The 24,913-nt window shown below is 41.2% G+C and overlaps 1 long non-coding RNA gene across 1 annotated transcript; it reads left to right on the top strand.

The window, feature by feature from the left end:
- Window positions 1-3,531: 3,531 nt before the first annotated feature.
- Window positions 3,532-19,005, top strand: LOC307180452. Its single transcript, XR_013825737.1, has 3 exons — window positions 3,532-3,636; window positions 6,577-6,639; window positions 18,832-19,005. It is a non-coding gene; the product is annotated as an uncharacterized lncRNA (long non-coding RNA).
- The last annotated feature ends 5,908 nt before the right edge of the window (window positions 19,006-24,913 follow it).

Below are 24,913 nucleotides of genomic sequence, written 5' to 3'. Positions count from 1 at the left end.
ATGAGAATCAACTGCTTAACAGGTTCTGGATTTCCTTTTGGGGTGATGAAGATATTCTGGAATGACATAGAAGTGGTGGTTGCACAACACTGTAAATGTACTAAATGCCACTGAATTATTCACTTTGAAATGTTAATTTTATGTTATGTGAATCTCATCTCAATGACAAAGGAATGCAGCTCCCTAACTGATATGGATGCAGGGGACTTGGGAACCGCACTTTGGTCAACCAATCCTATGGTCAACCAATCCTAATCACATGATTTGGGCCTCCAAGGGGTGAGGATTTTAATTCTTCTGTGTTCTCTCCCCTTGAAGGCCTCTGGAGAGTCAGGTAGAAAGAATTGAAATAGCGGACCATACCATCCCCACCACACCCCCTGATTGCACAAGTGCACTTGTCTGGTTCGGTCCATTTAGCCACTCCCTCCACCCCTCCAGTTTCCCGTTATGGTGGTATGCTCCTGCCCATTCTGAAACATTATTACCATGTAGGCTCTTGGTTCTGACCATTCTGTACAAACACTCCACGCTGGAATCCTTGATTGTGATGCAGGCAGGTGTTCCCCTTACAGAGAAAGAGCGAGTGGATACTATCCCTGTCAGTCATTCTTGCCCCAACCAATCAGGATCTTTATGGGCGGAGCCGTCAACTGGCTATAAAAGGAGGGTTCTGCGTGGTCTCGGGGCCCCTTTCTATCTTGGGTCCTCAGGTGGGCGGGTGGTGAAGCAGTGCTCTCAGAGGTGACCTAACAAGGCGTTGCGCCCACCTGCATAAGGTTGGTTTAATTCTTATTTGTCATTGATAGTTGGCTAGTTACAGTGTGCTTTTTATAGAGGAGTATATAGCGTGTAGTAATATACATTAATAATATTGTAATTAATAATATACTTCGTCTGGAGGGCTTTGGATTTTTGACAATATGGATCACTTAGCTGAACTTGGGCACAGTGTTGTGCTTTATGTTACAACATGATTGACTCTGTAATGTTTTATTTGTTTAAATATTGGTCTTGGTCATATACACCTTTGTATATGGTGTTAAGGTGCTGTTGGCTGAGCAGGTACAGGAGAGCGCTGTGGCTTCCAGGGAACTGATTTTGGCTTTTTATTTTAAATCTTTGCACGACTATTGTCACTGTGTATTTAATTCTTGGTTGGCCCCTCAGAGAGTAATCTTGTGTGTGTGTGTGTGTGTGTGTGTGTGTGTGTGTGTGCTTTTCTCGTCAGATTGCGTGCCGTTTACTCGGCAATTGTGTATTTGGCATAGCTTTATTTGTCTAAATTGTGCTCTGGTCTAGGTCCTCTTTCCCAGGTGTTATTCCACAGGGGGGAAAGTGATTTGTTCAGTTTCTATTTATAAGCAAGAAGGCCAGCAGGGTTGGGTACCAGGTTAGTCAGGACAGAAAAACGCGGGAATTCAGGCTCCTCCCCCACGCGCTGCTGACCCCGCCCCTTTGGTGAGGTGCTGCGGAGGAGGTTTGTGCTGTTGAAGATTCCGTCCAGGCAGGCTTCTGAAATCGGTAACAGTCGCCCGTCTACGTTCGTGCCTCCATGACGAACATCTTTCGTGCCTCCATAACGAACATCTAACTTCTTATTCGGGGGAAGACATCTAACTTCTATTCAGGGGGAGAATTAAATGAAAGGAAGACCGTTGTTTCTCTCAGAAACCTGACGACCGAACTCAGTGAGAGGAACCCCGATTCTCGCTTTGAGGTAAAATGGTGCTGGTATTGAATTTGTCTGGCTTGTTCTTGATTTCTACTTGAATTATGTATACTGTTCAGTATCTCAGTGACTTTATTGGTGGAACACTAGTGATCTCCAAATATTCTCTTCCTGTATTATGTTTAGAAATTAGAAAGACTGTTGGTAGGATCGAAAGCTGCCTCCGCCTTTGTGACTATGAGGTACCGAGGTTTTAGGCATTGGGACATTAACTAGCCTCACAAATACTACCGTTTCAAGCCCTAAACGTTGAAAAAACTTTTTTTTGCGGTACGCGGGGCTCTCACTCTTGCGGCCGTTCCCGTCAAGGAGCACAGGCTCCGGACGCGCAGGCGCAGCGGCCACGGCTCACAGGCCCAGCTGCCCCGCGGCACGTGGGATCCTCTCAGGCCGGGGCAAGACCCCACGTCCCCTGAGACCGGGGCAAGACCCCGCGTCCCCTCAGACCGAGGCAAGAGCCCGCGTCCCCTGCATCGGCAGGCGGACTCTCAACCACTGCGCCACCAGGGAAGCCCCTTGAAAAATGTTTAACTGTGGTATTTAGGTCCAGGGGTCAGGCTTGAAGGCATGTTTTTTGCGTCCACTTTGCTCATAGGATTCTTACAGGGGCGGATATTTTCCAGAGGCCACATCCACACAAGCCAATGTTAGCACCTGTCAAATTTCTTTTATTGTTACTGCCTTGAAGGATCCACTGTCAGTTTCAGACAGTAGCAATGTTATGTAATGGTTGGGGTTATTCCTAAAAGTACCCTAAATGATACTAGCTGCTTTTTGATGCCTGTGATTTTCTAACTTACTGTGTTACTGGTTACTTACACCAATACCCCATGAAATGTTGTTGTGGAATCTGGTGAACAGCTCAGCCTCCCATTTCAAAGGTTTATTACCCGTAATCCTGCCTGAGTCTCTAGCTATGGTATTGAATAGAATAAACAGATTCGTTCGAGACTCCGTCTCATAGAAGTTAAGGGACATTGCCTTTTAGCCTAATATTTCCTACTTTCCCTGTGGTGTTGGATTAAAGCAGGATGAACTATGGTTCATTTTGAAGGGGCAATCAAACCTCTGAAGCAGCAGTCTCATCTGATCTGGTAGCCACAGGATGAGTGCAGTCCCTGTCTTGTCTTTCACTCTGCCTGATTCGGGACCCTGGCCCCCCCAGCCATTTCCAAAAGTTCCTCTGGATAAGGAGGAAAAAAGAGGATGTTTGTCTCAGCCACTCAGCTAAATAAGTTTCCAAGTTAAGTAACTTGCCCACTGTGGTGCTAAGCTGTCCACCCTCATTAAGTCTCCTGGCAGATTTGTTCAATCATCACCTTTCTCAGGTCCTGCTGTGGAAAAGTCCAGTAATGATCAGTCTGTGGGCTTGTAACATGAAGAAGAAGGCACCAGAACCAGTAGTGAGAACCAGCCAGATGATTAAGTGCATGTCTGTGTAGTGTTGTAGTGTGAGGTGAGGGGCGTCGGGCAGAGGGCAACTCTGCTGTCTCCTGTTTCATTAAACACGATTGAACCCCTTCCCTGGGTCTCTAGAAATGGGAACTACCACTGGTGGCCACTGCAGGGTCACTTCCGGCACCGCTGACTAGCTCTATGGTGGAGACCCTGTTTGTACAACCAGTTCCTTTAATTAAGCAGGAGAGTCTTTTCCCCCATACTTATTTGTATTCCTCTGTACACTGTGCGTGCCACTGTTACAGAGACATTGGCATAATCAAACTGTTCTGATTTCAAAGAAACCTCACTTCGCCTTTTTAACACCAAAGTTTTGATCTTTCTTTTTATTCTTTTTGGAAAGCCAGTAGCAGACAGCAGAAGGGTGGAACGCACTAGATTGTAGAAGACAAACTTCGGGAGTCAAAGGAGTTCGGGGTGCTGCTTAGCTTCCTTCGTTTCAACAGGTATGAGAATGTGGATCTGAATGTAATTTTAGAGCTCAGCTCTATGGAAAAGGGGAGAGATGAGATTCATGGACCAAGTGGGAAGCAGGGAATGGCAATCGGCCAGCCTACCTACCCTCCCTGTGGCATTTATTTGGTAGGGGTCCTGAAGGCATAGGCCAGGAATTAAATTAATATGTAGGTCATACTCCTCCAAATCTTTACCCCTCCATACATTGTTGGCCATTTTCCTGATCTGCAGACATTGCTGGGACCACATACCATATTTAATACACAGAAAGCCTCCAGTCTCTGAGTCTGAGAGACACTCAGTTCATTTTCACTCTAAGGCAAGTCTGGTAGCTCAGCTGGCTTCTAACATAGTATTTCAACACTTTGTGCCACTGTTAAAAATTTTCAGTGAATTCAGGTATTGGAAGCTGGGGGCAAGGTTTGAGATTTGCATGCTTAAGGCTCCCTGACCCCTGTTGTTTCCTGTTCCATTACACAGTGGAATGAATGGGTTTGGGTGAGGTGATCATGACAAAAAGTGCTAATGTTGATTGGGTTACATTTAATGCTCCTGTATAATAAATGCTGTCTCTTGTCCCTGTCCTGGTCGTAGTCTCTGTCCAATACACGCGTCCAAACCACAAGACTTGATTGGTAAGAATTCCCCATTTGGTGCTGTTTCACCCAGATTGCTATCTGATATGTTTCTTTAAAACATGTACAGGTCCTGTGTGTGCACTTGATTTCACCTTTGCTAACTGTCAATTTTCTGGCAAGGTGTGTGGTAACTGGGTCAGGATTCCTTTCTGATGAATGATGAGATTTCCTATTAATTTGGGATTGAAGCTTTCAGAATACGGGAATAGCAAATCTCAGTGTGGGGCATCTTCTAACCGTAGTTTATACACTTGGAGTTGTTGCTCACTCTGGCCTACGTTTTGGGATGTGGTCTCCCCCTGCAGCCATGTACCAGTAAGTCTTATGAGTTGCACTTACTATAATCATCTGTAGAGTAAATGCCTGCATGACGTAGCTCTAATGCTTGGTGCTTTATAACTTGCCACTTGGGTTGCTTTGGAGTCAGTCAGATCACAGTTCCAACCTGATTCCACCAGTAACTGTCTATCCTTAATTCCTAACTAACTTTTTGAGTCTCAGTTTCTTTATCTGCAAAACAGGGATCATACTTTGCTATCAGGAATGTCGTGAGAATTAAATGTGATAATCTTTGTAATGCACCCAGGACACAGGAGATACTCAAGGAATTAACCCCCCACTCCCCAGTTTCCTGAATGCATGTATTGCTTGGTTTAGCACCTTCCCTGTCCCCTTCCTTTAATTATTTTCTTTCCTTTCTCAGGTACAGCAAATTCCTCATAGGTTACACTGGCTTCTCTTTGGAAACCACACCTCTGTGATCTTGCTATGAAGCAAGAGGTGGCCCAGGGACTCAGAATTTTCCTTGTTCTGAGCCCAGGTTCTGTCTCTGCTAACTTGGACACCTTATACCGAGGCTGACATGGCTCAGCACCCAGTGGGATTCTAGGATTTGTCAAGCTATGCGGGCTGCAGGGTGCCTGTTAACTGGCAGTCGTAGAAAGTTCTCCTCCATTTCCTTGCCTATAACAAGTCACTTCTGATCTGTGATTAGTTCATTTAAGATTAGGTAAAAACATTGGCAATGCGAAAGATGGGGGAAAATGCTAAATATAAATATGCACTATCCTAAGATGTTCTCAAGGAGACTTTTAACCTTTAGTCTCAAAAGAACTTCTAAAGATTACCCACCCAAGGTCCAAATATCCACATTTCTTTTTGATTAGAAACTAAAGTGTCTAGCTGTTACATAGCACATTGACATTTCAAGACCTTTGAATTTTCCCTGTAATTGGTTAAATTGCTTTAAGGCCCTGGATGGCAAGGATCATTGTTATTTCCCATTAAGTGAAAAACTGAGGCTAGCAGTATCTAGACTAAGCCTTACCCAAAACCGCGTAGGGGACGTCCCTGGTGGTCCAGAGGTTAAGAATCCATCTTGCAATGCAAGGGACGCCGGTTCCATCCCTGGTCAGAGAACTAAGATTCCACATGCCGCGGGGCAGCCAAGCCCATGTGCCACAGCTAGAGAGCCTATGCACCCTGGAGCCTATGCCCAGCCACAACTAGAGAGGAGCCCGTGCTGCGCAACAAAAGATCCCACGTGGCATTTAAAAAGTTGCATGGTTGATGCAGGATTTATTGCCTGTCTGACTTCAATAATAACATTTGTAGGAATGGTGAGAAGATCATGGAAGAGTTGCAGGTCATTTGTATATCTTGATGGAGACTAATTATAGGTCTGGCCCATGAGAATAAAAACACAAGTGAGAGAGAGGCTTTCTCTGTCCTGTTCATATTTGCATTCCAAGTGTCTGGAATTGATTCTAGGAGCGAACTGCCTCCTAGTGAAGGACCTTAGGTCTAGGTGAGATGTCAAAAGGGACAAGAGACATTGCTGTCTGTCTGTGTGTAGACACACACTTTAAGAAGTTCTGTCCAAAGTCTAGAAGGAGCTGATGAGATTGCCGCACTGTGGCTGGATCAGGCAGAATCTGCAGGTAACTCTAGTAGAATACTGCATTAAGACTCTAGATAGCCACGAGGGCCTCAGGAGAGCCTCGTAACTGCTAGATGCCCAAAGAGCAGACCTGTGAGCTTCTGCTAGAGTTCTTCTTCCAGAGTCAAGAGTGGAGGTTCTGCTCTCCTTGCTTGGGTCTTTCTCTAGCTGATGATGCAGCGTTTAAGGTCTAGGGACAGATTTCCCTAGAGGAAGCAGGGCAAGAGATGCCAGCTAGAAACATGCTGGCAGGAGAGTAAAGAGAGAAGAATGATCGTTCATAGTGCACAAGGGTACGTGAGTAGCTTGCTGGTCAGGGAGTAACTTTTCTAAATTTGGTCTCTTCTCAACAGATCCAGTTTTACTGTTCCCGCCTGAACTGATAAAGGCCTGCCTCTCTCAGGACGCTTGTCGAGGTGAGGACATATGAGAGTCACAGAAGAGAAGCATTTTTAATAATATATCATTTTGGGCTTCCCTGCTGGCACAGTGGTTGGGAGTCCGCCTGCCGATGCAGGGGACACGGCTTCGTGCCCTGGTCCGGGAGGATCCCACGTGCCGCGGAGCGGCTAGGCCCGTGAGCCATGGCCACTGAGCCTGCGCCTCCGGAACCTGTGCTCTGCAACGGGAGAGGCCACAACAGTGAGAGGCCCGCATACCGCAAAATAATAATAATAATAATAATAATAATAATAATAATAATATATCATTTTGATTCACAAAATAAGCAAAATGGCTGCAGGTAAAGGTTTTCACAGCTTGCATGAGTGTTAATTAGAAACAGTTAGAAGCCTTGGCTGTGAGAGGCACTTGTTTAATTTAAATATCTATGCAAAGAAACTGCTCCTTATCAGTTAAAGCCATGGCTGGCACCCAGCCATCAGGAGGCCCCAAAACCCATCTGTTCCCTTGCACTTTTGACCAAAGCAGTCACTCCCACACATGTAGTTAGTGTAAGTGTGTAGGTCATTTGGGTACTTGAACCCAGTGGGAATTTTGATTCCTCATTTAAGCAAAAAACACCTTCCAGCTACCTATTTGAGCATCTCTCATTTTTGGCTATCCTATAAACCTATTTTCTCCATGTGTGCATGTAGTTAGGTTGGAAATGTCAAGGGACCACAGGGGGATGTTTATGAAATTCCATAAAAATATGCTTTCACAAAGCTGAGGTTTATTGGTATTCTAGACTTCTTTTCCATCAGTCTGCTCCTCGCCCCGCCCCCTCACCTTGAACTTTTGCTTGCATCTGGGAATCAATTTTGCCTAATTTCCAAATGTTGCTTGTCGGTGGTTTGGCTGGATTCATACCCAGAATGGAAGGTAACTTGGTGCATCTTAATGACATAGATATTATCCTTATCCTGAAAGCTTTTTTCCTCCCTTCCTGTTATTTTGTTTTGTAATTTCTCAGCAGAATCAAGAAATATGTGATAATTTCATTAAAATGAGAGGTTCTCTTAACACTACAATGACCGTACTGTCCCATTTCATGATAAACTCTACTCACCATATGTAGGCATTTGTGGGAATTCATATTTTTCATGGAGTTCTAATGAGTCAAAAGTGATCCAGAAAAGACTGTCCATTGGTCACTGACTGTCCAACTATGGGGCTGACATGCATTTCCTGCAATCTGTCCGTGCAGAAACTGGGTGCACAAACCAGTCATGAAATAGAAGTTTGTGTTTTTTAGACACTTGTATCAAACTTATACCAGTACGACATTTAAAGAATAAAATAATTCCATGAGGTTTACTCATCAAAATAGTACTTCTCCCAACCTACCACCATCCCCCCATTTCCTGCTCACCATATTTATCCAGAAGTGACACATGTGATTTTGCAACTATAGAAAAACTGGTGCTGAAAGCTGCTCAAAAAATCATGAGAGCGCTAAAAGGATTTAAGATGGGGTTCTTTGGCCACTTTTTGTCTGTCTTTCTAGAGGGAGAAGAATTACAGAGGATAAATTCTCAGAAAGGGAATCAGGAGAAGGGGGAATGACAAATAAGAAATGGTCTCTTACCTTCAGGGGCCTACAGCCCAGCCCAGAAGGCTGTTAACAGCAGCACTGTGTAGAGCTGCTCCTGAGGATGAGGATAAAGCAGACAGAAGGACAAGGGCTTCTGGTGTGAAAGGTGTCATGGGCATTGTGTGTTCAGGGGGTGTCTCCTGCCCCCTTCCCCCTTCCCATTACTCCCTGTGCTTCAGCATCTCCCCGGCTGGAAAGTAACCTAAGGGGTATCACAGATCCGGGAGTTTTACTTCTATGGTCTGAGATGTAGCCAGCAAATATAGAAGGTGATGCATGTATCAGGAGGCAAAACTGTGACTTACTGTAAATACCACTTTTTCCTACACGTTTTAGCTTCAGAATATAGGCATTCAAAAGAAATGTCTAGCGCTGTTGTCACTTGATTTTTTAAACTTTCATGTGTCCTCCCACCTTCTGCCTTGTGGTTTGATTCAACTAATCAAAGTAATGGCCAAAGATGATTTCTCGTGGGCAAAGATATCACTGTAGATGAGACTTTAAATTTTAGTATCCTTGAAGGCAATCTCCGTTTGAGATGCAACAACTGCTGTAAACGCTTCATTTAGATATGTATGCCATCTATGGCCTATTTTTTATTTTTATTTAGCATCTTTATTGGAGTACAATTGCTTTACAGTGTTGTGTTAGTTGCTGCTGTATATTGAATTTCTTTAATTTTTTTTTTTTACCACCAACACAGGTATTTTCTTTCTTAATGTACATATTTAAAATTTATAAAATGAAGACAGGAACGTGAGATGAAAATAATCTTCATCCCACCTTCTACAGATAACCATGGTCGAGAGTTCACTTTCTCACTTTCCAGTCATTTGTCTTAAACATGGATAAGTATTATTATTTTTCTACAAAAATGGGATCATACTGTAGGTGGTGTTTTGCAGCCAATTTTTTTTTAACATCTTTATTGGAGTGTAATTGCTTTACAACGGTGTGTTAGTTTCTGCTGTATAACAAAGTGAATCAGCTATACATATACATATATTGCCATATCTCCTCCTTCTTGCGTCTCCCTCCCTCCCACCCTCCCTATCCCACCCCTCTATGTGGTCACAAAGCACCCAGCTGATCTCCCTGTGCTATATGCGGCTGCTTCCCACGAGCTATCTATTTTATATTTGGTAGTGTATATATGTCCATGCCACTCTCTCACTTTGTCCCAGCTTACCCTTCCCCCTCCCCATGTCCTCAAGTCCATTCTCTACGTCTGTGTCTTTATTCCTGTCCTGCCCCTAGGTTCATCAGAACCATTTTTTAAATTTTAGATTCCATATACGTGTGTTAGCATACGCTATTTGTTTTTCTCTTTCTGACTGACTTCACTCTGTATGACAGACTCTAGGTCCATCCACCTCACTACAAATAACTCAGTTTCATTTCTTTTTTTGGCTGAGGAATATTCCATTGTATATATGTGCCACATCTTCTTTATCCATTCATCTGTCGATGGACACTTAGGTGGCTTCCATATCCGGGTTGTTGTAAATAGTGCTGCAGTGAACATCGTGGTACATGACTCTTTTTGAATTATGGTTTTCTCAGGGTGTATGCCCAGTAGTGGGATTGCTGGGTCATATGGTAGCTGTATTTTTAGTTTTTTGAGGAACCTCCATACTGTTCTTCATAGTGGCTGTATCAATTTACATTCCCACCAACACTGCAAGAGGGTTCTCTTTTCTCCACACCCTCTCCAACATTTATTGTTTGTAGATTTTTTGATGATGGCCGTTCTCACCAGCGTGAGGTGATACTTACTGTAGTTTTGATTTGCATTTCTCTAATGATTAGGGATGTGGGCATCCTTTCATGTGTTTGTTGGCAATCTGTATATCTTATTTGGAGAAATGTCTATTTAGGTCTTCTGCCCATTTTTGGATTGGGTTATTTGTGTTTTTGATATTGAGCTGCATGAGCTGCTTGTATATTTTGGAGATTAATCCTTTGTCAGTTGCTTCATTTGCAAATATTTTCTCCCATTCTGAGGGTTGTCTTTTCGTCTTGTTTATGGTTTCCTTTGCTGTGCAAAAGCTCTTAAGTTACATTAGGTTCCATTTGTTTATTTTTGTTTTCATTTCCATTTCTCTAGGAGGTGGGGCAAAAAGGATCTTGCTGTGATGTATGTCATAGAGTGTTCTGGCTATGTTTTCCTCTAAGAGTTTTATAGTGTCTGGCCTTACATTTAGGTCTTTAATCCATTTTGAGTTTATTTTTGTGTATGGTGTTCGGGAGTGTTCTAATTTCATTCTTTTACACGTAGCTGTCCAGTTTTTCCAGCACCACTTATTGAAGAGGCTGTCTTTTCTCCATTGTATATGCTTGCCTCCTTTATCAAAGATAAGGTGACCATATGTACATGGGTTTATCCCTGGGGTTTCTATCCTGTTCCATTGATCTATATGTCTGTTTTTGTGCCAGTACTGTACTCTCTTTTTTTTTTTTAATGGAAAACCAGTATATGTTTTATTTTTATTTATTTATTTATTTAATTTTTTAAAACATCTTTGTTGGGGTATAATTGCTTTACAATGGTGTGTTAGTTTCTGCTTTATAACAAAGTGAATCAGTTATACATATACATATGTTCCCATATCTCTTCCCTCTTGCGTCTCCCTCCCTCCCTCCCTATCCCACCCCTCCAGGCGGTCACAAAGCACCGAGCCGATGTCCCTGTGCCATGCGGCTGCTTCCCACTAGCTATCTACCTTACGTTTGTTAGTGTATATATGTCCATGCCTCTCTCTCGCCCTGTCACAGCTCACCCTTCCCCCTCTCCATATCCTCAAGTCCGTTCTCCAGTAGGTCTGTGTCTTTATTCTTGTCTTACCCCTAGGTTCTTCATGACATTTTTTCCCTTAAATTCCATATATATGTGTTAGCATACGGTATTTGTCTTTTTCTCTCTGACTTACTTCAGTCTGTATGACAGACTCTAGGTCTATCCACCTCATTACAAATAGCTCAATTTTGTTTCTTTTTATGGCTGAGTAATATTCCATTGTATACATGTGCCACATCTTCTTTATCTGTACTCTCTTGATTACTGTAGCTTTGTAGTAGAGTCTCAAGTCAGGGAGCCTGGTTCCTCGAGCTCCGTTTTTCTTTCTCAAGATTGCTTTGGCTATTGGGGGTCTTTTGTGTTTCCATACAAATTCTTGGTGGCTGCAGCAGCAGCCTTAGCGTCTCATGACCGTCTCTATAGTTTCCACGCTGATAGCCGCAGCTCGCGCCCGTCTCTGGAGCTCGTTTAGGCAGTGCTCTGAATCCCCTCTCCTCGCACATCCTGAAACAATGGTCTCTTGCCTCTTCGGCAGGTCCAGACGTTTTCCCGGACTCCTTCCCAGCTAGCGGTGGCGCACTAGCCCCATTGAGGCTGTGTTCACGCAGCCCACCCCAGTCCTCTCCTTGGGATCCGACCTCCAAAGCCCGAGCCTCAGCCCCCAGCCCCCACTCACCCCAGCGGGCGAGCAGACAAGCATCTCGGGCTGGTGAGTGCCGGTCGGCACCGATCCTCTGTGCGGGAATCTCTCCGCTTTGCCCTCTGCACCCCTGTTGCTGCTCTCTCCTCTGTGGCTCCGAAGCTTCCCCCCGGCCCACACCCTCTCCACCAGTGAAGGGGCTTCCTAGTGTGTGGAACCCTTTCCTCCTTCACAGCTCCCTCCCAGTGGTGCAGGTCCCGTCCCTATTCTTTTGTCTCTGTGTTTTCTTTTCTCTTTTGCCCTACCCAGGCACGTGGCGAGTTTCTTGCCTTTTGGGAGGTGTGAGGTCTTCTGCCAGCGTTCAGTAGGTGTTCTGTAGGAGTTCTTCCACATGTAGATGTATTTCTGATGTATTTGTGGGGAGGAAGGTGATCTCCACGTCTTAACTCCTCCACCATCTTGAAGGTCCCCCCTCTGGTCTATTTTTTAAACACTTCTGTAAAGAACTGGTAGCTCCATGCTTTTAACACTGTCATCTTACTTGGTCTATTATTAAAGTGACAGAAAAGCTGATTACTCTTGATACATGAGGAAAGGATGGTAGTATCGATCATCATCTTTTTATCATCCAGAGCTTGAGAATGGTTCCTTTCAGCCCTGAAAAGTTATTGTACTCACCAAAATACAGAAGAGTATTTAGACTCCACTGTAGGTGTTTTTAGATACTAATTTCTTAGTGGTAGTTTCTCAACCTGGAAAAATGATAGCTCAAAGTCTTATGCATATAAACACATGTCATGAGTGCACAGGAGACAGAGAAACTTAGGCAGTATGGAAACAAGTGAAGGGAAAGTGTGTGAACTGGGAAGTACTCAATAGGCAAGTCACAGTCAGACCATTTGTAAGGAGACCATCATCTAAGAACCTTTCAGTTCTCAGAATTAGTTTATATATTTGATTCATTTCTTTCCAAAACACCTTGAGCCCAGTGGAAAATGAGTAGTCTGGAAATGGATAGGTTTGTCTATGCAGACCTGCAGTAACATGGGAAGAGCATTTATGAATTGTAGAGATTTAAGGGTCCCTGATACAATGCTGCAAATATGTATAAGGAAGAAGAAGATACCAGTGCCCATTTTGAGTATAGGAGAGAGAACTGCCCTTTTGGCGAAGGTGAGAAACTGATGATGGAGACGGCTCTTTATTTACCATTTTCTCTGAATTCTGTATTTCTGAGTTGGTGTAGGCTTTGCTGCCCCTGCCGCTTGTGGATTTTTATTGGGTCTTTGAAAAATGGCTTTTGGGGTAGGTGGCCTCTCAACTTCTCATTTGTTTAGAGAGTTGAATTTCTGGGACAGACTTTTGCACACGAGCTGCTGTTTTGAGGGTGAGATTGTTCCGATATATTCCTCAAGACACTGTTTTCCTTCAGCTTTTCCGTAGGTCATATCTTTCTGCTGTACTTTAATCTGAAGTCATGGTTGCTGCCTGTAATATTTCATTTCCCTCTTGTGATCCCTCATTGATTTTTTTCAGGAGGGCTTAGCTAAATTTCTGAGTTTAAATTCCATACATTGATCAGTTTCTTTTTCTTTCTTATTTTGGGCTAGTTCTGTGTGCTGAGTTTCAGTGTCTTTTTTCCTCTGCTTTCTTGGTTTCTGGCCCAGATCTTTGTTTTCTTAGTATATTCTTGTTTGTGGGGTTTCACTGTGATGACATTACTGAAGCTGATACAGTTTGTGTGTGACAGAAGGCATCTATTCACCTAAATCCTGTCTCTTTTCCGTGAACACCAGCAGGCCATCTAAAATCTGCTTTAAGCTTTGGTTTTCTCCATCCCTGCCCCGCTTAGCTAAAGTTTATCCGGTTTCATCTTTGATACATCTTTCCTAATTCCATAAATTCCTCGGCCCTGTGCCCTTAGGAAACATGCAATTCCTATATGCCAACTCACCTACAGTAGCTGCCACTAGAAAATCATCCAGTTAGTCTGTGACTATTTTATGCTGATAGTCCTGGACTTTTCTTCTAATCCGTCTAGATTTTTTGGTCTTAATCATCAAGAGGTATTTTCCTACTTGCTATTTCCATACACCTTGTGCTTCTTAATCATTTCCTGCTCATGGCTCCTTCAGTGAGTGGGATTGGAGTCATCCCCCTCTGATTATTGAGTTCTTGCATCTCATCATTTCTTAGGTTCTCCACAATCCTGGTCACCCGTTGTGATCTTTAAGAACTTAAACATCCTTCTTTATGTAATACACTCTTGAAGAGAATGTAGACCCAGGTGCATTTCCTTTTCTATTTTTATTTGTCCCTTCTGGTCTTAAAGATCTCCTATTTCCCTATCTGCACAGGCTGACTTCTAAGATCTCATACTTAATATTAAGAACTCTTACTTTGAACTTAAACCGTTTTCATTCTTCCACTGCTGATGTTCTTTGATTTGGCTGATTACTTAACTTCTCTGAACTTTAATTTCTCTAAGTATAAAGTAGAGATGATGAGATCTTCCCCAGCTTCTTAAAGGGGCTGTAATGAGGGCAGAAGGTAAAAGCATTGTTGCATGCTGGGTCATCAGAAATACCACCGGAATAACTTGTTGGTAAGGCCAAGTTGAGTTTATCCTTATTGTGGTAAGGAAGAGTACTAACTTGAAGGCTAAATGGGGATAATTATGAGGTTTGGGAATCTTGGCTGTTGGAGTATGGGAGATTGATTAGGATTAGGTAAGGATCATGATATAATACTTTAGGATTGGTGGACACAACAACGGGAGGTTTTTGAGACAGGGTATTGATCTCAGTCCTCTCTGCTGGAAGTCTGTAATTCATTTGAGTATTTTTTCTGGAAGTTTCCAGAGTGAGCAACAGAATTATTTGCAATGTTTTTCTTCATGAGCAAGAGTAACCTGGAATTGTAAAGTCGTGCTGATGAATACAGTAGAATAGTAAAGTTATGTTTGATAAGAGAGCTGAAGAGTAAAATCATGTTTATGTAGGCAGTGAGCTATGAGGGGGTTGAGGCTTTTAGTTCTCAGTATACAAAAGCTCTTTGTAAATGATAAGTACTACATAAATGGTGGTGGTATTCATAAGGCAAGTGTTTGCCTTGTTTTTGATTCTTACGCCTTTTTACCTAAATGCAATATTTTTCTGCTTAAATTCATTAGGAAGGGGAATCTTTATTCAAAATGACTAAACTTCTGAAATGTCATTTAGCTCTCTTTGATGCCTGGGCCCAAACTAGCTTGAAAAAGTCAAGTGTGTAACCACTACACAATTTTCCTCAACCCTTTTAGAAGGTGACTAATCGTGAGAGATAATGAAGGGCAAAATCAGGGGGTTTTAATTCAGGTTAATCCTTCAGAATAAGATAAAATGTTTGGGGGCAAATATAGGCCAACATGGTGAGTGAAACAAAACTCCTCACCTGGCCCATCAAGAGACAGCCTTCTGCCTTCCTTATCTGAAAATGCAATCTTGGTAGGGCTTTCCTTTTTAGCTTCCATTTTGGCCTTAATGCTGGCTCACTGGTTAACTCCAGCTACATGGTATATAGACTATTTTTAAAAACTCACTGGCCATAAACTGGAGAATAGGTTGTTTAACCCATAGACTAATGTAGGTAAAATATCATAAGAAGGTTATATTTAACATTGGACTAGTGGTTAAAATTTAGTTCTCCATAGGTAGTTACTGCAGAGCCTATTATCTCTAGGCAACACAGACATCAAATCAGCATTATTGATTAGTTCTCTTTTAATTTGATAGTCAGGTGTGAATTCCTCTTAATGGATCTGACACTATCATAGAAAATAAGTGGACACAGAGGAAAGACTACTGAGGTATTTGACCATTGGAGTGCAAATGTGGACCATCATGAAACAGGAGAACTGGAACAGTCCTCAAAGGCTACATACAATAGAAATTTTCCTGTCTCATTTGGGAGGTAAAAACAATGAAGAAAATAAATTTGCTCAGGATTCAGAGCGCATGACATACTTGAAATAAACTCACGACAAGGCCAGACATTGAAGAGAGAATGAAAAAGCATGGCAAGAAATGATCCTTTTCTCAAGGACCTTACAATCTAGTTAGAGAGGCAAAACTAACTTAAATTTACTTAATCTGTATAACAAGTTGAGAAGAAGGGAACATTGCAATTTTGACAGAGAAGTCTTAGAAAATGTCAACGGTGGGGTGCTTCTTGCTTTGGCTTTCCAAGGATAGAGCAAAAGTAAGAATCCACGGAGGAGAGAGGGAGAGTACTCAAGAGAAAGGTGTGAGATGAGGGGACAAAAGTGGGAGGGCACAGATAGACCTGTGATCTTCAAAGCTGAATTGCTGATTGAAATCTGCTGCCACTAGATTTACATGTTTCCCAGCACTGGTGCAACTTGGCCCTGAGTACACAGAGGCTTTATTGGATTATTACGTCTGTGACACTGCAGCTATTAGTCACACTCGGCCATAGGACCTGACAATATAATGATATTCTGTTTTTACCTCGGTCCCGATAATGTCCCAGAAGTACTGAAATTATGACCAGAAAGTTAATTTCTTTGCATTTGGACGAGAAGTAAAAGAACAGGGAATAATTCTACATTCAGACTATAAATCTCCAGAGTTTTTTGGACACATTTTGTGTTAACAGGTTAGGCTGAATTTTGCATTAAGCGTTGCACTTCTCCCCAGAGGAACTGGTGAGAAAAATATCTGATCAGAGCATTTTAATCTTGTTCAAGGCTATCAAACAGATACTTGCACATATATGCACACACAGTTGTAACACTGATTATTTTGCAGGGTCACAAAAGGAATGGCTGTTTTGTACCACATACTAGTTGCTTTACTGAGTATAGAAATAAAACCAGCTGCTTCATCCAATCTTCTCAGAGAAGGTTTTCTAGGAGATCCGTGTGTGTGTGTGTGTGTGTGTGTGTGTGTGTGTGTGTGTGTGTGTGTGTTTTAATACTGGGAAATTAACACACAGAACCATTTATGTTCTTATTCATATTGAATTCCTGATAAGATCAGTTAGGCCACATTCTCAATATTCTTCCCTAATATTTGGTCCACAGTCTCAAACCTTGGAGATCACTGTTCACTGGATAAGTGAAGAAGTGTCAATGTAGTGAGATAATGACCACATAGGTTATGATTGAGCTGACACTGCAATCTTGTCTCCTGCTTTGTATTGTTGTTTTCATTCCATTGTGTACCTTTCCTCTCTGGAGAACTCAAAACTCACATTTCCAGGAAGTTGACAGTTAAACAAAGGCAGCAAATTAGCCCCATTTTCAGATCGAAGAATGGGGAACCACAGTGACCTTAAATGATTTATCCACAGTCACAAGGCCTAAGAGAAGGCTTGGTCAAGGATCTGTGTCACCATTCTCTGGCCACGCTCTTGTTTGATAATTGCATCAGTGTTTAGGAAGAAATGTCATGTAATTAGGTGGTTAATTTTTCATTACTTAGACCAACTGATAAGGACTGCCATTAGAAAGTCTTTGCGGGACTTCCCTGGTGGTCCAGTGGTTAAGACTCTGCGCTTCCACTGCAGGGGGCACAGGTTCTATCCCTGGTCGGGGAACTAAGAGCCCGCCCGCATGCCGCTTGGCGTGGCCAAAAAAAAAAAAGAAAGAAAAGAAAGAAAGAAAGAACGTCTTTGCCATCATTCTAGAATCCAGAGTTGTAAAGTGGTTTCTTATAAGTTTGTATCCAGAGTTAGGTTAGGGTTAGAGTTGAAATACTAGGGGTGGAAAGGGGGTAGTGACGTAGCGTACATAGTTGAATCCCATAGGAGTTTAGCCTTCCAGGAGCTCCTTAGCATGCATGCTTTATAATTACATATTTCTAATTTCTTCATAAGCATGTTATTAGAACTTAGAATGTAGTAAGTGATATGATTGAGGTCTGGATATGGATCTAATGCTTTAAATCGGCACCCAGAAGAGTTACTGTAAGGCATAGACAAAAGGCACATGTTTTCTGTGAAGGTGGGGAAATCATTGGGCAAGATAGGAAATGAATAGAACCGTTAGATGCCCTTGGAGAAAAGTATCGTATTTATTTCTTTAGATCCCATGAAGCAGGTTTAGACAACCATCATTCCTTCCTTCATTAACTCAGCAAACAAGTATTGAATTCTATTTTATTAATAGAACAGATTGGGGACATTTAATAACTCACTGTTTAGCTTATGTGTTGAAATGAGCAATGAGAGTGAAGTACAAAGCCAGTGTTAACTCTGTGGATAGACTACCAGTTTGCTATTTAGAAATAGTTTCCAATCTCAGCTTTCCCACTAAAACCTACAATTAGTTTGAATGTTGTTGTACACTGATTACCATACCGCTTGCAGTAAAATATCACCCTCCCTTAATTGCAATTTCTTTCACAGTCTTTCCATTTGAATTATTCATCCTAGTTTTGAAAGAACTCTATGCAAATCAACAATGTAATAAATGCTTGTAGTACTTTTTTCAGAAAAATATATTCCAAATCATTTTATAAGGTGGTGTGAAAACAGTCATACGACCAACTTGGCTGTCTGTTGTTCGGACTGATTTTCTAATTCAGGCCAGTCTGTGTTCACAGGCTGTCAAGAATACTATGAAAGGGTCTCCTGAAGAGGGTGGGAGGTTAGCCCAGATGACCTAAAACGTCTCGTGCAGGTCATGTATATGTGATTCCATGACAGGCTAAATTGGTAGTAGATCAGATAGACACCATCTGCAAATGACATTTAAAGGGTTTTGAATTTTTTTTTCCCTTAGAGCTGATATGGACCAAAATTCTTCTTGCCAAAGGGCACAGTTTACCTTCCTGTTTATGGTAGCCATTTTTCATTTGTCACACGATTTGAAGTTTATAATAGAGTATTATGTTCAACTTCATGATGCTATTGCTTTAAGTTGTAATAAATTTTTCTTCACGTGCATTTACAGAACGCTGTCATAGCTCAGTCTTTTTTTTTTTTAACATCTTTATTGGGGTATAATTGCTTTACAATGGTGTGTTAGTTTCTGCTTTATAACAAAGTGAATCAGTTATACATATACATATGTTCCCATATCTCTTCCCTCTTGCATCTCCCTCCCTCGCGCCCTCCCTATCCCACCCCTCCAGGTGGTCACAAAGCACCGAGCCGATATCCCTGTGCCTTGTTTTATCGAAGGAGAAGAGTCGACAAGAACTTCACAGAGGTCTTTCACGTGTTAACGTATGTGTTTGAAGTGGCTGCGCGGAGAGCTGAAACAGAGTGTGCCAGTTTGTGGGGAACGCTCTTCCACACACATGCATGTACACAGGAGGGTGGCCATATGGCAGCCTATACGCATCTTTAAGGCCAAGAGTTCTATTTGTAAAGATGCATTTTATTGGTTCTTAACTTTTTGGGGGGGTCGCAGATTGAATTGATAACCTGCTGACATCGTATACCATCTCCTTGGGAAAAAAAGGCTTTTGCGCATATCCATAGACTTTTAAAACTTTTTAGGAGTTTAGGAACTTAATGTAATTTAAGCAATTATTCCCTTATTTGGTCATAAGATATTTGATTGCCTACCATGTACTCCGAGCCCTGTTCCAGTTCCCTGCTGACCAGCCATGTGACCTTGGGGCCATTCTTTTACCTCCCCAACTCTAAGTTTCCTGTGTAATATAAGATTGGAGTGTCTTAATGTGATGATCCCTGAAGTCCCTTATAGTGTGTTATTTACTCAGCCTTGTTCTAGGTACAGATAGGAATGCACAGTGCAAGCATCCACTAAGGCAGGACAGTGACCAGAACCAGGCAAAAGCAAGAAACAAAGGGAACAGAGGCTCCTGTTAGGTCATTTGAGACCCAGACACTTAGGCAAAGAAACTGCGTCTCACTGGTGTGAGGGAACTGCAGCTCTGAGTCTGCTTCTATATGTGGCCTCTACATAATAATGAATGCTCATTTCATTAATCACTTTGGGCTATTGCATGTTTTTTTTTTTACTTTATTGATGGGTTGCTTTTAAACTTTTAAAAAATTGAATCCTTTTCAACCAAGTACTTAATGGGTCGAGTTACTGTTATGGGACTGCAGGAGGTCAGTGTGAGGAAGAGTGGAGTTTCACACAAACCTTTCCAAGTAGATTATATTTAAAATGTTTATGTTATTATAGGTTCTACTGAAAGCATTTCTAAAGCTCCTGGTAAACTTGTCCCTAGGCTGCTTGTGTCTCTATTTATTCAGCCTTCAAATATTCATTTGCTCATGTCGGGTGTGTGTTTGTTTTATTTTTTATCCAATATGATTTAATTTTATACTAGTGTTTAACTGAGACTTCAAGCGTGTATCAGGATGTCCAAATAAGTTCACGAATTCTGGGAGATTTTCTCCTAACAAGTAGGAATTCATCAACTTCAAATAATGACATATTAAACCTGTTAAATTGAAAATATCTTTATACTCACTCTGGAGCTTAAATATGTCAGCCAATAATAATCAGATGCCACCCAAACACTCACAATTTTCTGAGAAGAGAAAATTAGCTGGTTTTAATATGTCTGGAAGATAAATCAGACCATCCATGTTTTATCTTTCATATGAGAAATTTATATAACTCACATTAAACACATCAGATCAACTGGAAAATTAGAGTAATTAAGTGCTAGAGGGGAAAGAATTTTATTAGAAGACCAACAAAGACACTCGTGCTGGCAAGATCATATCTGAAAGAGCTGAGAGAAAGTGCAGACACATGAGGCTAGAGGGTGTGATGAAGGAACAGGTTCCCTGAAATCCTTAGAAGTAAAGAGAGAGAGGCTGGCTAGGCCTAGAATATGCCAGCACGCTGGAGAAGAGGACAGATACTATAAAGGTTGACCTTACTCCCTTTTATTTAAATTTAAAACATTTTGAAGTAAAAAATAAAAATGCTTTTAAACATGGATGCATTTATAATGAAGATCAAGAGCCTTCTCTCCCATGTTTCTCTACACCCTCCCTGATATCTGTTTTTAGTTTCGGCTATTTCCCTCTCTGCATATACTATCTTAATACCTATTGCTTAAAATTTTATCTTAGAAGATTGCATATTGTATTTTGCTCTTAAGGCTCACCTACTCCACTCTCGTCTTTAGTCTCTTTCCCCCAAATTTACATCACTATTTCTCTACTAGTTACCTCTGCAATTTTAGCCACTATACTTTAACATTTATCTCTTGTTGCATCAAGAGTCCATGCTTGACAAGGACATTTATTTTGCATTTCTGTCCTTCCCTTCATTTCTTTCCCTTTTACATCCTGCACTCTGTCAAGCATACCTTTGCTTTTTACATTGTCAAGTTTGTTAAAAGCACTCTTTATTTTTTTTATAATTACCTTATTTTGTGGGGTAAATCATTAAGTAAATTCCTAAAAAAGGTATGTGTAAGGCAGAGTTTCTGAACTGTTAATTATTTGAAAATATTTTTATTTGGACCTCACACTTGATTGATACTTGGTATAGAATTGTAGATTCAAAACCATGGGCCCAGAGTTTTCTTTTTAAAATTTTCTTTCTTCTGTCTTTTGGAATCTTTTATTAGATAGATACTGGATCTGGACCAATCATCCGTAACATTTGTATTTCTCCTTACCTCTGTCTCGCACTTTTGCTCCATGTTCCGGGAACACGCTCTCAATCTTGAGAAACTTGTGATTCATCAGACGTGCTTTTCTAGGCCGCAGTGAACTCCCTACTCCCTATTACCTGGGTCTTTCCTAGGACCCATTCTTGATAGGCTCTCTTAACCTTCCCACTCATAATTGTGACTCCAACTATGGTGATAGTAGACAGAAATGTCATTATTTCTAATCTTTAGTGGTGTTCTCTAAGAAATAAAATATAAACCTCCTTTCCATAAACAAATGGGACCTAATGAAACGTCAAAGCTTTTGCACAGCAAAGGAAACCATAAGCAAGACCAAAAGACAACCCTCAGAATGGGAGAAAATATTTGCAAATGAAGCAACTGACAAAGGATTAATTTCCAAAATTTACAAGCAGCTCATGCAGCTTAATAACAAAAAAACAAACAACCCAATCCAAAATGGGCAGAAGACCTAAATAGACATTTCTCCAAAGAAGATACACAGACTGCCAACAAACACATGAAAGAATGCTCAACATCATTAATCATTAGAGAAATGCAAATCAAAACTACAATGAGATATCATCTCACACCAGTCAGAATGGCCATCATCAAAAAATCTAGAAACAATAAATGCTGGAGAGGGTGTGGAGAAAAGGGAACACTCTTGCACTGCTGGTGGGAATGTGAATTGGTACAGCCACTATGGAGAACAGTATGGAGGTTCCTTAAAAAACTACAAATAGAACTACCATATGACCCAGCAATCCCACTACTGGGCATATACCCTGAGAAAACCATAATTCAAAAAGAGTCATGTACCAAAATATTAATTGCAGCTTTATTTACAATAGCCAGGAGATGGAATCAACCTAAGTGTCCATCATCGGGTGAATGGATAAAGAATATGTGGCACATATATACAATGGAATATTACTCAGCCATAAAAAGAAATGAAATTGAGCTATTTGTAATGAGGTGGATGGACCTAGAGTCTGTCATACAGAGTGAAGTAAGTCAGAAAGAGAAAGACAAATACTGTATGCTAACACATATATATGGAATTTAAGGAAAAAAATGTCATGAAGAACCTAGGGGTAAGACAGGAATAAAGACACAGACCTGCTGGAGAACGGACTTGAGGATATGGGGAAGGGGAAGGGTGAGCTGTGACAAAGCGAGAGAGAGGCATGGACATATATACACTAACAAACGTAAGGTAGATAGCTAGTGGGAAGCAACCGCATAGCACAGGGATATCAGCTCGGTACTTTGTGACCGCCTGGAGGGGTGGGATGGGGAGGGTGGGAGGGAGGGAGACGCAAGAGGGAAGAGATATGGGAACATATGTATATGTATAACTGATTCACTTTGTTATAAAGCAGAAACTAACACACCATTGTAAAGCAATTATACCTCAATAAAGATGTTTAAAAAAAAAACACCTCCTTTCCTCCCTGTCTTCCCCTTAATTTCTCATGAAAATATACCTTTTCCTTCCCTTGGAATGTCATTATGCAATATAAGCATCAACTATAGACTTCTCTATTTGCCAAAACATCATGAAGGTTGCCTTTCACAATGCCATGCCTGGGCTTCAAATAGAATTTATTTTGTGAACTTGTTTTACAGCCAATTTCTATACCCTGTCCTCTTGAATCTGGGTAAATAAAAATAGTACAAGGTCATGCATTAAATTAGCCATTTCAAAACATCCCAAGTAATAAATGGAACAAGGGGGGAGGTTACTTGTGTAGGAGTCTCCCTATCCAGATAATTATAAATTTAAAAACCTACAGTAAGCACTCTATTCCTTTGAGCTGCTAATTAGCTCATTCTTAATTGGCAGAACGCCCCCAAAATACCGCCTTGATAATCCAAATAGTTTTTGTTTCATATATATCAACGAATCAATTTAAGCTCTACACTGCATTTTACTCCTTGAAATATATAGCATCCCTTCTGTCACAGAAATTCTTGAGACTTTTCCTGCAATAATGTTATGTTTTGTGCTAAATGGAAACTTTCCAGATGATGGGCTCATCCGGCCTCCCACTTGCTGCAAGATGCCTGGCACACTTAGCCCTATCAGTTTCTCCTGCCTGGTAATCAACCAAATCCTTCAGCTCGAACAGAGAGTCCATATTGTCAGTGGATACAAGAAATGGGTGGATGAAATACGTTTTTTTCCCAATATTTAAACTATCTCGAGGTACCCAAAGCAAGATTGTGAAATAAGGGTGAGGCTTCTGATCTTAGAGCTTGATCTTAGAATTCGGAGCTAGAAGACTCTGTTGCTTTGAAGAACTGTTTCCTGTATCTTCTTTCCCATTCATTGTTAACTTAAGCTTCTCTTATTAGGGCCAAAGTTTCATATGCCATTCCTCACTTCACAACCTGTGAAAGCATACACAGATTGTAATTTTGGAAGTGACAGATGGGGGGCAAGTCTTACATACTTAGAAGTGACTGAGGGAAATAAGACCTTCAACATGCATTACTGTTCATTCTGCCTCATTGGAGCATTCATTAAAGACTCTCAAAGAATGTGCCTCTCTATATCTGGGTTTAAGAAGCAGAGAGGGCATTCCAGAGGACAGTGTCTTAGCACTTGAGAAACCATCAGTTTCAACCAATTCGTTAATTGCTCCTATATTCTCATTTTAACGTGTCAAGGTTTTGAATAGAGCAAACTTTTGTTTGTGCTTAATATTTAGAAACCCCCCATAATTATCTATTTTTACTGTATTCTGAAGCTGAATATTAAACCATCCTAGTGATGTTAAGATAAACTTAGCTTGTATAGGGTTTGGGCATGGTTGGCCTTTAAGATTACCCCAGCACATTTATTAGTGAATCTTTTACATGACCTGATGCAACTTTAAAAACATTAATTTTTACTCTAATCATAAGTGCAGTGTGGTAATCTACATAGTGTTTTTAAGCACTCAAAGCAACTGTGAGAAGAAAGATTTTTACACTCCAGGAAGAAAAAAGTAAATTTCTAGTATGTCATTTTAAATGTTTATGTTGTGGTAAGTAGTGTTTATCTAACTTCAAGTCAAGACCAGTATCTGGACTGTTGTCAGATTTCTGTGCTCTTCCACCAATCTGCTGAACAGAATGCATTTCAACAGAGCAGAACGATAGTATTAAGAATTATTAGGACTTCTGTGTGTCGCACTGTCGCTTGCCACAGCAGAAGAGTGCTTCAACCTCTTAGAGAAGTGATTGCATAAACCCCCAAACCTCTCATATACTAAATCTCAATTTGACTGCAATATTGAATTCCATTTTGATTAATGTCCCTTTCTGTCATTCAGCATTCAACATCTTGGACCTGGGAAATGCTGGGTCACAGAGAAGGAATTGGCGATGGCCTGTTGTCATTCTTTTCTGCTTTTACAGTAACCTGCTGAACAGGATGCATTTCAACAGAGCAGAATTGTAGAGTACTAGGAATTATCAGGACTTCTGTAATTCCTGAGGCCACTTTCTTGTATCTACTATCTTGGATCATTCTTTGCTTATTAACAATCTCTTGGAGATTATTATCAGTGCTTTTAAGGAAGAGGAGTGGAAGTCAAGCAAGTAGAAGTAC

This window comes from Stenella coeruleoalba (genome assembly GCF_951394435.1).
Source record: "Stenella coeruleoalba genome assembly, chromosome: X".
In the NCBI taxonomy this organism is placed as follows: domain Eukaryota; kingdom Metazoa; phylum Chordata; class Mammalia; order Artiodactyla; family Delphinidae; genus Stenella; species Stenella coeruleoalba.
This window is presented reverse-complemented; position numbering and strand designations above follow the sequence as displayed.